We start from the raw sequence: 14,887 nt of genomic DNA, 5'->3' as shown, positions 1-14,887 counted from the left end.
GCCTATCCAGGGGAGAAAATCAAGAGACATCCTGTCTTATTCAGGCTGGAAACAGTCTCCTTAGACTCTTAGCTTTAATCTCATCAACTGCTCCACTGACTGACTGCTCTTTCTGGATAGATTTAGTGGAGACAAGAAGAAAAGCATAACACTTACATCATTAAGAACACAGGAAATAGGGCAGGACTAGGCTGTTCAGCCCATCCAGTCTCCTCCACCAGTCAACAAGTTCACATAAATGGCTTTAACTCCAAATTCCTGACTGGCCCCCACAACCCTGGACTCCTTCATCAATCGAATATCTATCTACCCCAGTCTTCGAATTTATCCAGTGGGAGCGGCACGGTGGCTCAGTTGTTAGCACTGCTGCTGCCTCACAGTACCAGGGACGCAGGTTCGATCCTGGGCTTGTGAGGCTTTCTCCCTGAGTCTGCATGGGTTTCTTTCAGGTGCTCTGGTTTCCTCCGACAGTCCAGGTTAGGTGGATTGGCCTTGCCAAAATGCCACATAGTGGGAAATGCAGGGTTACAGTGATAGGGTGAGGGTTTGGGTCAGGGTGTGATGCTCTTCGGAGGGTCTGTGCGGGCTCAATGGGCCGAATGGCCTGTTTTCTCACTACAGGGATCCTATGATTCTATGACCCAGCTTCCACTTCTTGCTGTGGGATAGAATTCCAAAAGCAATGATCCTCAGAAAATAAGGCAGAGATGAGAAGGAATTAAAGTTGGACGCTCCTCATTTTTAAATGCTGTACCCCAATTTCAGATTGCCACGTGAGAGGAAATACCTTTAACATTATACAAGTTCACAGATAATTTGCAACACTCAGTGTGTCCATACAGCTATTCATCCCTTCAAACATCACTGGTCCAGCTCCAACACGAGAGAAATCCTCAAGCAGCTCTCATTACCTGGATCTGAATCTCAGCACAAGTTAGCTTTGGGTAAGGACAAGTGGCAAATGCAAACAGCCTTTGGTCAGTTAGATTACAGACCGAGATACCATTCCTCCCCTTCCTCAGCAGACTGAAAGCTAAACAGAAAGATAGCAATTCAGTCTCCAGAACCAATAACAAAATGCAATCAGACAAACCTGAAATATTACACTGCCTTGTCAAAGCTATCTGTGCTGCCAAGATAAAAAGAAAGGCTTCTTACTTTGCCTTAGTGAAACAACTTGATACGGGTAGGAAACCAGAATTTAAAAGCTGTATCAGTTTTTTAAACATGTGTTTGTATTCTCCCACTTCATCAAATCTATACTTGAGCATATCATGGAATCACATAACATGGAAGGAGTCCATTCAGCCCACTGTGCCTAGTATTTGACTGTTGTGGCTAAAGGGATCATGGGATATGGGGGAACGGCAGGGCCAGAGTACTGAGCTCAATGATCCCATGATCATATTGAATGGCGGAGCAGGCTGGAGGGGTTGAATGGCCTACTCCTCCTATCTTCTATGTTTCTAAATGTTCCAGGCTTCAGGTTAGCAATGCCGTCAGGAATCAGCTAATAAATCTCATGTTCCTTTGCCAATCAACATTGGATTACTGCATTAAGGATCTGAGCAGGCACAAGTTTCCCATGTTGTAAATCAAAGAGCTTCTCCTGTATTCTCCCAAGTCTTTTCATTACCAGCTACAATATCCAATACTATTTAAACTGTTCAAAACTCCGAAGCAAAACCATTAAGAATTCAGCTAACCATACTGTAAGATAAACTATTGTGGACAAACTATGCTTGCAATAGTCACACATTGCATTCTGCCACTTGGAGTGCCTTTATTCCTGTCTGTGAATTTTTAAACAGATTTAACTGGTTCAGATACTGTTGATAATGAACTATGAAAAAATTATTTTTATGCTGCAGCACATCATGAAGTCAGGCATTACTTTAAAAAAAAATCTATAAATGCAACAAAACTGCAGAAAGCTGATCAGTTTCAACAGCCAGCATTAAAGCAAAGGCAATAAAAACAAAATGCTGGAAAAACCCAGCAGGTCAGGCAGGATTTGCAGAGGGAGAAGCAAGAGTTAATGTTTCAGGTCGATGATCCTTTCTCAGTCAGTTCTGACATATTTCCCGAATCCTTGGGAGTGCTTTGTTTTTGACATATGTCTGAAGGTTTTCTGTTTCCCGAAGAAGTTTTTAAAAACTTTAACAGAAACAGTGGCGATATAAAATTAACCAAAGATTGTATATATCGCAACGTACTGCACCAGCCTTATAGAGGTACCAATAAGCATCATCCATGCTAAATGCCCAAGCCAACTACATTAACTTGCCTTTTACTCCCCAAAAGGAGCATTTCACCACTGGGTTAGAGAAGTTCAAATTAGCAAAGGCCACCAAATCCAGTCAGTCATTCATTCAGAACAGTCCCTGGATGTAAGGAGTTGCTGTCTATATCAAATGCTATGAATTGTTGCATTGCCTTATTCTGCCTTCGAAACATGTTCACACATTGCATCAAAAGGAACAAAACAGCAAATGGTACTGAAGATGCTAATATATGCACGCACATACTCGCACATGATACACAGGCAGAGTACTGGTGGAACATTTGAAGCACAATACACACAAACTGGAAGGTTAGGTTTGGGAAGAAAGGTCAGAGTCATACAACACAAGGAGGACACTAATCTGTCACACCAATACCTCCGGTTTGAAGAAGCTAATCTCATTCCTGCTCCGTCAGCAAAAATATTCGCCCCTTGGCTGGTGGCACGTAAATCAAAGAGCTTCTCTTACATTCTCTCAACTGGGGAACAGGTTGGAGGGGTTTGAAATCTTCACCCTCACCCACAGTTTCAAGTTTCTCACCATTTAGAACACGTTGTGCCGTGCTGTTATTGGACCTAAAGCACACAACTTTGCACTCATTCAACTCTGAATTTCTCTTGCCACAGTTTTGCCTGCTTACGGAATCCAAATTCCTTTGTAACTTCCCATTGCTGTCTGCAAGACCTACTGCAGCTGCTATCTGCGTGGTACCAGCAAACCTTTGTAAGAGAAGCACAACAGGTCCCAAACCTGCTCCATGGTTTAACTCCCCCAGACAGCCTCCTCATGCCCACCAATCCTCATGGCAAAACTTGAGCCTGCTCATGGGATTTCCTCACTTCCCAGTCCTGGGTGGTCTGCTGAAGGGTCATCTAGATATAAAATGATTGTATGCTTTCTCTCCACGGGCGCTGTTTGACTCTCTATGATTTCCAGCATGTGTTTTCAATACAGATTCCGGCATCTGCAGTAATTTGCTCAACAGACCTTCAGTTCATTTCCTGCATCCTTCAACTTTGGATTTGCATGTAATATATTCCATACTTTCAAGTCAGGGCTTTAAAAGCACAATCCTCCAGTTCCATTACAATCAGCAACAATAACAAAAATAATTCTACCTTAAATGTCACATGCATTTCTCACATTTGGATTGAAATGTGCATGTTAGGATTGCTGCTTAAGTGATTTGTAACTTCAGGGCTATATATAAAAGGTAACTTGCGGTGTTTCTTTATACTGCTAACCTCTGGTCTTTGTCCCATGTTCTGACTGTTTGCATTTACCAGAAATATTTTAAACAATGCATCATATTCGTGATTGGCTTCTACCAGACACTGGACTTTGACTTCAGAGTTGCAGCTAAAGATGTCTGATAACTATCATGAGCTTCCCAAAGTGACCATGGGAACTTCTATCATACTGAAGATCTGGACAAATGACCAATGAACAAGCATCATGAGAGACTATATTAAGATGCTTGGTCTACCATTTCTGTTTGCGTACTGAATCCCCATAATATCGGTGAACTGACTCAGCTAGTATTCTTTCTTACTTTAGTGATGGAGAAATTTCAATAAAATTAGAAAAATTTGGTAGGGAAGTGCTCAATCCTAGACCTTCAAACATTGAACCAAACTATATTAGAACTATAATTAGAAAGTCAATGTGGTAAATGAACTTGTCCCAAACTCCGTTAACCCGCTACAACTTTGTGCAAAGTCCCATTCAGTTATTATCTGCGATCATTATTGAATAGTAGCTCATGGTTCACCAACACCCTCAAAAGTAAAATTCTCATTCTGTGTTGAAATCTCTCTGCTGCCTCGCTTCTCTCTATCTCTGTGACCTCCCCCAAATTAATAATCCTTTGAAAATTCAGCACAAAGCCATAAGATGGAGGAGCAGAAGCACGCCATTCAGCCCATCATGTCTGCACCATCATTCAATGAGTTCGTCTGATAATCCTCAACCTCACTTTTCTGTCTTTTCCCCCAAACCCCTTACTGATGGAGAATCTGTCCAGCTCAGCCTTGAATATACTTAACAACCTGACATTTCCCTCTGGGTCTATTCAAGAGGAAACAAATTCTTCATGTTTACCCTGTCCAGACCCCTAAAAAACTTTTGTTTCAACAAAGTTAGCTTTCATTCCCTCAGGTTCCAATGAGGTCTAATCTAATCAACCTCTCTCAAGAGAAAGTCCTTCCATACTCAGGATTAAACTTGTGAACGTTCAGTGGGCTGCTTCCAATTTCAGTGATATGACAGTATATCTTTCCTCAGATAGGGGGACCAAATATCTGTTCACAGTGTTCCAGATGTGACCTGACGAGAGCCTTTTATAATTTTAGCAAAGCTTTTGTGGTCCATTCACATTGAAATAGAGGCTGACTTTGTAGTTCCCTTCCCATATTATCCACTGAATTTGGATGCTAGCATTTTTGGTTTTGATTATTTCAAACTTGCCTCACTCCATCATCCCTTCCATTCAGGACTATGGATGTTCTTTAACCTTAAGGACTACAATGGTTCAAGAAAGCAGCTCACCACCATCTTCAGGGTAATAAGGGGTGTGCCACAATGCTGGCCTCACTTGTGACACCTACATCCTATTAACAAATTTGCTAAAATTACCAATGATACCTTCAAATGTTTTGGCAGTAAATTTCCATTTCCCTCCCTCCTTCTTTAAGACATGACTTAAAGTTTGTCACCAAACTTTGGTCACCTTCCTAATAGCTTGTCCTTTCGCTCAGCGTGAATTCATTTTGCCCATTAAGCTCTTGTGAAATATCTTGGGACGTTTTATAATGTTTAATGCACTACGTGCATGTACATTATTGTCATTTGAATATTTCACATTCCTCTACCATCAAATTAGTGACAGATCAGTGAGCAGGGAGCTTGCCAACCACGCAGTCCTTCCCACAATTTCTTTTTCCAGATGCAACATTTTATACTTGCCTCGTTCTGTTCCTCCCAAACTGTATAATTTGAGAGCTTGCTTAGGCACACCCAAGGACTTCTTTGCTAAAAGGCATAAGTTAAACATTCCACTTGCACCTTCTGTTGCAATGTTCGACAGGCTGCTCTAGATACAGCAGTGAGGAGGTGGTGATGTTGTGGTAATGTGACCAGACTAGCAATCCAAAGGTAAGAACAGAAAATGCTGGGGAAAAGAAAGAGTCCAAAAAATTCAGGAGCAGGTGGAGGCGATACAGCCCATTGAGTTTGCTCCATCATTCAAAGGCACTGTGGCTGATGTGATGGAGAAGACGCAATGGCCTAGTGGTATTATCGCTGGACAGTTAATCCTGAAACCCAAGCAATGTTCTGGGGACCTGAGTTTGAATCCCACTATGGCATATGGTGGATTTTGGATTCAATAAAGAACCTGGAATCAAGAGTCTAATGATGACGATGAGATAATTATCCATTGTTGGGAAAAACCTGTCTGATTCACTAGTGTCCTTGATGGAAGGAAACTGCCATCCTTACCTTGTCTCACCTACATGTGACTCCAGACCCACAGGAATGTGGTTGAATCTTAACTGCCCTCTGGCATGGGCAATAAATGCTGGCCAGGCCAGTGATGTCCTCATCCCGAGAATGAATAAGCAAAATGAAATAATCCTTTCCTGTCTCTCTTCCCCATAACTCCTGATTCCCTTGTTGATTAAAAATCTGTCTCACTCAGCCTTGAATATATTTAATGACACAGCATTCAAGAGGTAGCTAGATCTAGCACTTGGTATGAATGGGATTAAAGGTTATGGGGAGAAAGCAGGATTAGGCTATTGAGTAGCACGATCAGCTGTGAAATTGAGGAATGGCGGAGCAGGCTCAGAGGCCTGAACAGTCTTTCCTGTTCCTATCTTCTATGTTTCTATAGCCACCCACAGTGAAGAATTCCACAGATTCACCACCCTCTGAGAAAAAAAAAGTAGTTAAACTGGACTTGGAACATTAACTCTGTTACTCGCTGCACAGATTGGTTGAACATTTCCAATAGCTACTGTTTTTACTTCAGATTTCTAGTATCTGTAATATTTTATTCTTATTATTGTCATGCAGAAGCCCAGGCTAATGGTCTTATGACAAAAGGCTCAACTCCCACAACATCATCTAGCAGAGTTTAAATTCAACTAATAAGTCGTAGAATTGTTACTGCACAGGAGATAGCAATTTGGCCCATCATGCTTTTACTGGCTCTTCAAACAATCATTACTTAGCACTAACCTTCCTGCTTTTTCCTCATACACTATTTCTATCCAAATAACCATCAAACGCCCTCTTGAATACTTCAATTGAATCTGCCTCCACCACATTTCCAGGTAGCACATTCCACACCCTCATTACTCACTGGGTGAAAGGAACAATTTTTTCCCATCACCCTGGCTTCACTTCTGTGGTCATTTTAAATCTACGCCTGCACATTCCCTTTTCCTTTTGTCAGGGGGAACTGCTTCTTTGTCTGCTCCATCCAGCCGGCTCATGATTTTAAACACCTCGCTCAGATCTCCTCTCAGCTGCTTTCTCTCCAAAGAGAACAGTCCCAATTTCTTCAATCTGCAGGCACTCCCTGATTTACAAACGAATGCTAGTTCCTATGAACGAGATCCCATTTTACTGGGAATTTTAAAGATCTTAACCCCATTGCACTTAGGAATGGCCATTTTATGTCGTGCTCTATCGTGTTCAGATATACATACAAATCAATTTACGAACGTACTCAGGGATGGAACCCAATTTTGTCCTGGTGACTCTTCGTACCCTCACCTGCTGAGTTTCTCCAGCAATTTCTTAAAGCTATTATGGATTGTGGTTTTAAAAAAGCCCTTTGGCTCACTAATGGCGTCCTTTTGGAATGAAAGTCTTACCCTGGTCTGGCCCTTATGTGACTCCAGGCCCATAGCAATGGGAGGGGCGTGGCGTAAAGGCTGGAAGGTCCTCAGTAAGCCTTTCAACTCAAACTAGAAGAGGGGAAAGGGCAATAAATGTTGGTTTCGCCAGCGACTCCCACATCCCACGGCAGAATGCATACAGAACACAAAATAACATGCATGCGCTCCGCAGAACTCCCTCTCCCGTGTCTAACGCGGCTCAGACCGAGCGTGGATACACTCAGAGGGGAAACTAACGGCGAAGTAACGCCAATGGAGCTGGGGAATGGCGGGGGGCTCTACCCCCCTTCAGAGAACACAGTATTCCTCGCTCAAGCGAACCCCCTTCCCACTGGGGGGCGGAGAACATCGTTCACATTCGCACAACAGCTGGCAGGGTGAGACTGGAAACTATTTCAGTGTTTCTGGTGGTGATTATGTGTTTTAACATAATCGAAGGACCTGGCCCAGCCCAGTGCATTTTTTGGGGGCAAATGTTCTGTGTGATCACCTGACAGATTGTTTTGTGATGGTTGTGAGAGCAAGTGTTGATCAGAAATGATCTAGTGTTGGCTGAAAAACAGCTTGCCTTCCTTCAAACACGGATGAAATTGCGAGTTTACAAACACAAAGGCGCCCAAACCCATTTGTTTCCAGAGGGGGGCTCGGCACAACATACCACGCGATCCCCTGGAATTCACTCAATCCTAGTTTCTAGAAACCTGAACGAATTTTGGGGCGGGGGGGGGGATGCCAAATACAATCGGCTGGTTTCTCCCAGCTCCCAAGGGTCACTGGCTGCTCTGAATAAAGATTCTCCGCTCACACACACTCCCGACTTCAGAAACACCATCTCTTCACACTCCCTGAATAAAACACCAAGAGACGGTCAAACGCCGAAGATACCACGGCAAATGGGATCAGCTCGGTCTACTGCACTCACACTGGAACAAAATGTGAGAGAGGAGCCTTCTCAAACTGCAGTTCCACACACACACACACACACACACACACACGCTGCATTCTGAAACTCGCTTTGACACGTCCGTTTAAGGGACTTAAAAATAAATACAGTTCCATAAACATCACAAGTGAGAGAGCTTGTCAAACCCAAATATGGGAGAATTCCTCAGCGGATCGCTGCTGCCTGTAACTCACTGAGCAGCCAGTAACAGGAGGGACATGTCCACGGATCCCCCACGCTCGGAGCAACCCTGACCTCCACCCCCACGGAACGGACCACTGGGGAACTGAGAGCTTCCCCCGGTCCTTATCCCGCAGCGACACACTGCTCCCGATCAGTCAAACCCTCCCCGTCCCCTCCCGCATGAAAAGGGCTGGTCGGGGATCAGATGCTGCTGCCCTGTCCCGGAGCGGAGCCTTGGAGCTGGGAAGGGAAAGGGCCGTGTCAGGGCACTGCCTTCAGTAGGGAACAGGAGAGGCATTTCCACACACACACACATACATAATCACACAGACAGGCAGAAAGTAAAGGGTATGGGACACTCGGTAACTCACAGAATCGGCTGCAAAAGTGAGGCCGGCGCCAGTTCGTTCAGCCCCAGCACTGGCTCCTGATGAGTTTGCAGACACAATGTTGCGAACGCCGGGATCCCGAGCCGCAGACACAATGTTGCAACATTCTGTGAATGGGGCCACGCCGGAGGTGAGCTGTGGGCGGTCGGGGACGCGCTTTGTGACGGGCACGTTCACGAATCGCGTGCTTCTTCTGGCGAGGAGAATGGCCCAATCCCTGTCCCTCTCTCTGACACAACACACACAGGGAAGGGCAGGTTGTTTCAGGACTGTCACTAGTCTCTCCCTCTGACACACATAGAGAAATACAGATTGCTTCCTGACTGTCACCGGTCTCTTTCTGACTCACACACACACACACCGAGTCCTGCTTCAGGACTGTCACTACTCTCTCCCTCTGACACACACACACACACACACACACACACACACAGAAATACAGATTGCTTCCTGACTGTCACCGGTCTCTTTCTGACTCACACACACACACACACCGAGTCCTGCTTCAGGACTGTCACTAGTCTCTCCCTCTGACACACACACACACACACAGAAATACAGATTGCTTCCTGACTGTCACCGGTCCTGCTTCAGGGCTGTCACTAGTCTATCCCTCTGACACACACACACACAGAAATACAGATTGCTTCCTGACTGTCACCGGTCTCTTTCTGACTCACACACACACACACCGAGTCCTGCTTCAGGACTGTCACTAGTCTATCCCTCTGACACACACACACACAGAAATACAGATTGCTTCCTGACTGTCACCGGTCTCTTTCTGACTCACACACACACACACCGAGTCCTGCTTCAGGACTGTCACTAGTCTCTCCCTCTGACACACACACACACACACACACACACACATACACACACACACGGTCCTGCTTCAGGGCTGTCACTAGTCTGCCTTGCCAGGATTGTTAGCAATGGGGAAATCCCCTGCTGGACTGGCCATTGAGCCTCCCAGAATCCGGATTTAATTGAGAGCTAGACTTTCAAATAACAGACCTGGAGTATTCTATGAGCTGCTGCTGCTCGACCATCCTCAGAGGATCTGGGGGAGTATACCTCCCTGGGAATGCCACTCAATGAGGATATGGGTGGATTTGAGATAAGCAGGGGGAACCCTGGAAGTTGACTAAGCAGCATAACAGAAAATAGTGCCAGCTTCAAGATGTCAAAGGACGTCCTTTCAGCAGTACGATGATAAAAGCCCATTACTTTTGCTAATCTGGACCATGTCATAGAGAGAGCTGCTGGAACTACTTTGTTGGAGTTTGGGTTTGAGATGTATCTCTCTGCATGAGGTTTCTGTACTTCGACTGAATTGCATCTTCAGTTGCACAGTCATGGTGTGGACAAAGTGGTCAGGGTAGCCTCACAGCTCGCTTGATGAGCTGTGCTGCACTGGATCCAAATTGCTGTCCTTTGGCCTAAGCCATCGCTTCTCACAGGCAACAGGGTCATTTTATTCAAAGAAAATATGCTAGGGAATGGAATTGATTGTCTGGAATGCTTTATCATCCATGCTTAGGCACAGGCAATCTGCAGCGCTCTGTAAGTCATTGCTGTACCAATAGCCTTCTCCTTTCTACATACATCATAAACAACTAGCCAAGCCCAAATTGAGTCAGACTGTAGCCTAATCCAGTAGCTGGAAGCTTGCAGGCACTTCATCCTGTGTTGCTTTAACCAGATCAATCTTTTATTTATAATTTAGTGTTGGGCTTCACAAAAACCAAGAAGATAGAAGTGGGGGATCACGAGATCTGAGGCAGCGATGGCTGCCATGCAGCTCTAATGATATTAACTGGGGTTCTGCTCTAATAAGGCCCCAGCTCTGTCAGGCCCCTCCTCAATTCTTACAGTTCTCACTGAAGGGCCACAACAATTTTCAAGCGTCAAAATGGGGTCACAGAAAGAAAGTATTTGGGAGGTAACAAGGTTTAGAGCTGGATGAACACAGCAGGCCAAGCAGCATCAGAGGAGCAGGAAGGCTGACGCTTCGGGCCTAGAGGTTCCTGCTTCCTAACTACTGTTTGCTTACACCTAACATCTTTGACCTTGGTTAAGTAATCTACTGTTGCAGGCCAACTGAGTTTGTTTGGGGCAGAATTTTCTGAGTTTTTACACGCAGACCTCTTCATAAGTTATATTAGATCTGAAAATTGGTTTGTCACAAACAAATTGGGTCAATCCACTGCCTAGAGTAACTTAATCGTAAATTACTGAAAATGATTTCGAAAATATGCAGAATTATCATTTGGGTGCAATAATTAATGCCTTGTTTAGTTCAAAGAAATCCATTCAAAAACCTAACAAAAAACCTTTCGGGCTGAAAAAAAACCCAACTTAATTCTCAGAAACTGCTCAAACTGCAAGTAAGTACCGTGAGCACAGGCCATTTGTTAATGAGGTTGGCAAGACATTTATGCAAAATTAATATCAGTAAATAAGCACATAAAGATACAGACAAATGGCCAGGATAGCATCATGGGAAATACACTCGAAAAATAAACCACACAGCTAAGGCTAATCTCATGAGGATACAGATTCAAATCAGCTTCACAGAAGTTCATCGACTTCAAACTCAATTAATAAATCTGGAATTGTATTTTAATCTTAATGCATAATGGTGACCACGACAACCGTCATTGATTGTCATTAAAAGCCATCTAGTTCACTAATGTCCCTTAGGGAAGGAAGTCTGCCATCTTTACCTGGTCTGGCCTACACATGACTCCAAGCTCATGCAGTTAACTCTTAACTGCCCTCTGAACTGATCTAGAAGTCACTCAGGTCAAGGGGTCATTAGAGAATGGTTGGCCTGGTGGCTTGCACAGCTGCCTCTCAGTGCCAGGGACCCAGTTCATTTCCATGCTTGTGCAACAGTCTGTGTGCAGTCTACACATTCACCCTGTGCCTGTCTGAGTTTCCTCCCACAGTCCAAAGATATGTGGGTAGGTGAATAGGCCAGGCTAAATTGCACATAGTGTCCAGGGATGTGTGGACTAGGTGAATTAGTCAAGGGAAATGCAGGGATAGGGTAGGGAGGTGAGTCTTTTGGTGGCATGGTTTTGGAGGGTCAGTGTGGATTCAATGGGCCTGCATTCTGACAGTCAGGGTTTGTAATTGCTGATCATTTGGGTGAAGTCCGCATGTCATATAATAATTTTTAAAAATTCATGAATAGCTTTTTAATTACCACTTCTCAGGAAATTCTGCCCCTTTGATAGACTTTCTACATATGGCAGAAATTCCACTGACCAAGTAATCGAGTTTGGGTTTTTGTTTCCAGTTAGAATTAGATGTATTGGCATGGGATTTTAGCTTAAACCTTCTCCCTTACTTTCTGAGCTACAAGGACATTTGAATGCTATTACTCATAGAGAAAAAGAAAGTTTGAAATTGGGTTGGGCACTTATAATTACATCAATACTCCATCAAATTAATCCTGCCTGCCATCCTTAATTATACTGACGGCATTACATGACTCAGGATTAGAGACAATTCATGAATGTTGGAATTACGTTAACAAATGGCTATCAAAAAAATGTAATTGACTTGGATATAACATAAGAATGTGAAGGTGATACTCAGACATTGATTATCTACAGAGCTGGGTGGAATTAAAAGACACTTTAGTGGAACCTTAAATCTAATTCTGTTCCATCTCAATTAAAATAATTAATAGTCATTCAACCATGACTGCATTTATAAAAATTAAGCAAGTCAACTGTTAATAGTCATACAATTTTAAAGCACAGATTAATATGATAATGAAAGCGAAATACTGCAGATGCTGGAGATCCAAAACAAAAATAAGTGCTAGAGAACTCCACAGGTTTGGTAGTATCTATGGAAAGGGAAACATTTGAACATTAGAGGAAAACTGAGTTAAAGTTTGAATTCTGATATGGAACAGAAGGGAGCTGGTAAATTTGGCTTTCGTGCGGCTGACAAAGTTGAAAGGCAGAGTGAGCAGAGAAGGATGGTGCCCAAAGAAAAAGACAAGGGACAAAACCAGAACTGAGGAAGTGTTCTGAGGAAGGGTCACCAGACTGAAATTTTAACTCTGATTTTTTTTTCTCCACAGATGCTACCAGACCTGCTGAGCACTTCCAGCAACTTCTGTTTTTGTTCCTGATTTACAGCATCCGCAGTTCTTTTGGTTTTCAAAAGACAAGGGAGGTGATGATCAGATGCTGGAGAATCCAAGATAACAAAGTGTGAAACTGGATGAACACAGCAGGCCAAGCAGCATCTCAGGAGCACAAAAGCTGACGTTTTGGGCCTAGACCCTTCATCAGAGGAGAGGAAACATTGAGATACAAAATAGGCGCTAATGATAGGTGTGAATAGTAGAAAGGAGGTCAGCTTTGCTGAGTGGCCTGTTACATAATATTGGCAAAACAGATCAGCAAAGGGACAGGCATTGATTATTCGGCTGGCTGAAGCATGTTCCACTGTTGAATTTGATCATGGCTGAGCATTTTTTCATGGTGCACATTCAGAAACCTTACACTTTAATCCCTAGAGTATATTGTGTACTATTAATAAAAATTGACCAGGCTCACAGACTGGATAGGAATTTAGAAAAAAAAACTGCAGCAGACAATAAAACATTTAACACCTTCCTTATCCATAAGTTTATCTTACATATGTTTACTTTACATGCTGCTTTACTAAATTGTGCTTTTATGTAATGGCACAGTTTACAAAAGATGAAAACGCATTGCACAACACCATTGGAATGTTGGCATGTGCCATGACTAATTGTATCGTCACACTTAATTTTGAAATCCACAGTCAACCTTGCTTATTTATTTGCCAACTATTAACCCTTTGAAGGTGACAAAAGTGTGTTTGGATTTGACTGAAAGGCATCTCAAACAGAAACATATTAACATAGGGAGAGGAAGTGAAGTGAAGGGTGCAAAAAAATGACCAAACAAAAGCTAAACTCTGATAACACTCACAGACCTCTGCAGATTATTTTTTAACAGTGTCATCAAAGGAAGAATCTGAGTGCTGTGTTGGGTCGCCAGATGATCAGTCAATGTGTTTAGTTTTACTGTGCCCTGGGGCATTCTTCAAGCTGGCTTGAGCAGTAATGAGAGTTTCTGCAAGAGGACATCTTTAATCTTTACAGTATTGGCGGGCTAGAATGACTATGTTTCACAGTAAACTCCTGGAGCTCTGGATTGGTTATGGGTCTGTCTGGTCAATCTGGCCTGCCTTGCCTCTCACTCATTGTAAACTCTACACTCAGATGGCTCTGAGGCAGGAGCACACTGTCCACTTATGTTCTCAAGGCCTTCTGCAACCATGGAAACCACAAGGATTAGAGTATAGACAATCATATTATTAGTTAATTTCATGTGTCCTTTGTTTTACTGTTCCGACTTTTATGGGCCGTGCCTTTGTAAAACAGAGGGGTGTTTTTGTTTACTGAAATTGCGGCAGCCCCGGATTTCTTTATAGTTTCAGTGAGAAAACGTACAACTTGAAACATTGACATGTTTAAATTTATTGTCACTCATGGGTGAGATGTCCCCCAAACCCCCAGGAACACATGTTCTCCATTTCATCAATGGGCTTGTCTGTTATCAAACAAACATTGTGGGGAAACTATATCTAAACATTTAATTCATACATTCCCCATGGGCTAGAGTTTAATTGGTGTCTCAGATTTGGTCACTTCCTGGAACAAACTTTCCACTGTCACTACAGAATGAGCCTTTGTTGTCAGGTGTGACAAGTCCAGCCATTTTTAAAAATCTGGTTGTTTTACTTTGTTTAGTGTTTTCTGCATATTTTTCTGATTTCAAGTTATTTAAGATGAAGGCAAAATCTCTCATGATCTGATAGCTGGTATGGGGTGGCACGGTGGCTCAGTGGTTAGCACTGCTGCCTCACAGCGCCAGGGACCCAGATTCATTTCCACCCTCCAGGAGACTGTCTGTGTGGAGCTTGTACATTCTCCATGTGTATTGGTGGGTTTCCCCTGGGTGCTCTGGTTTCCTCCCACAGTTCAAGGATGTGCAGATTAGGTGGATTGGCCTTGCTAAGTTGCCCCATAGTGTCTAGGGATATGCGGGCGAGGTGGGTTAGCCAGTGGGAATACAGGGTTTCGGGAATGGGGTGGATCTGGATGGGATGCATTTCAGACGG

The 14,887-nt window shown here is 43.5% G+C and overlaps 1 protein-coding gene across 8 annotated transcripts in view; it reads right to left on the bottom strand.

The window, feature by feature from the left end:
* The window catches only part of zgc:172136 (uncharacterized protein LOC566376 homolog), a 114,462-nt gene that overhangs the window by 70,203 nt on the left and 29,372 nt on the right, over nucleotides 1-14,887 (bottom strand). For 3 of the 8 annotated variants that reach the window (XM_048536597.1, XM_059648734.1, XM_048536600.1), the window contains exons 1-2: nucleotides 8,687-8,833; nucleotides 7,166-7,258 (exon numbers count right to left, since the gene is read on the bottom strand). The exons of 2 other annotated variants lie outside the window; for them this stretch is intronic. The gene's annotated coding sequence lies outside the window, so the exon portion shown is untranslated. Of the gene's footprint in view, nucleotides 1-7,165; nucleotides 7,259-8,326; nucleotides 8,390-8,686; nucleotides 8,834-14,887 lie in introns of those variants that run through there. 3 more of the 8 variants (XM_059648735.1, XM_048536598.1, XM_059648736.1) reach the window with 2 other exon arrangements.

Source organism: Stegostoma tigrinum, chromosome 9, assembly GCF_030684315.1.
Source record: "Stegostoma tigrinum isolate sSteTig4 chromosome 9, sSteTig4.hap1, whole genome shotgun sequence".
Classification (NCBI taxonomy): Eukaryota; Metazoa; Chordata; class Chondrichthyes; order Orectolobiformes; family Stegostomatidae; genus Stegostoma; species Stegostoma tigrinum.
This window is presented reverse-complemented; position numbering and strand designations above follow the sequence as displayed.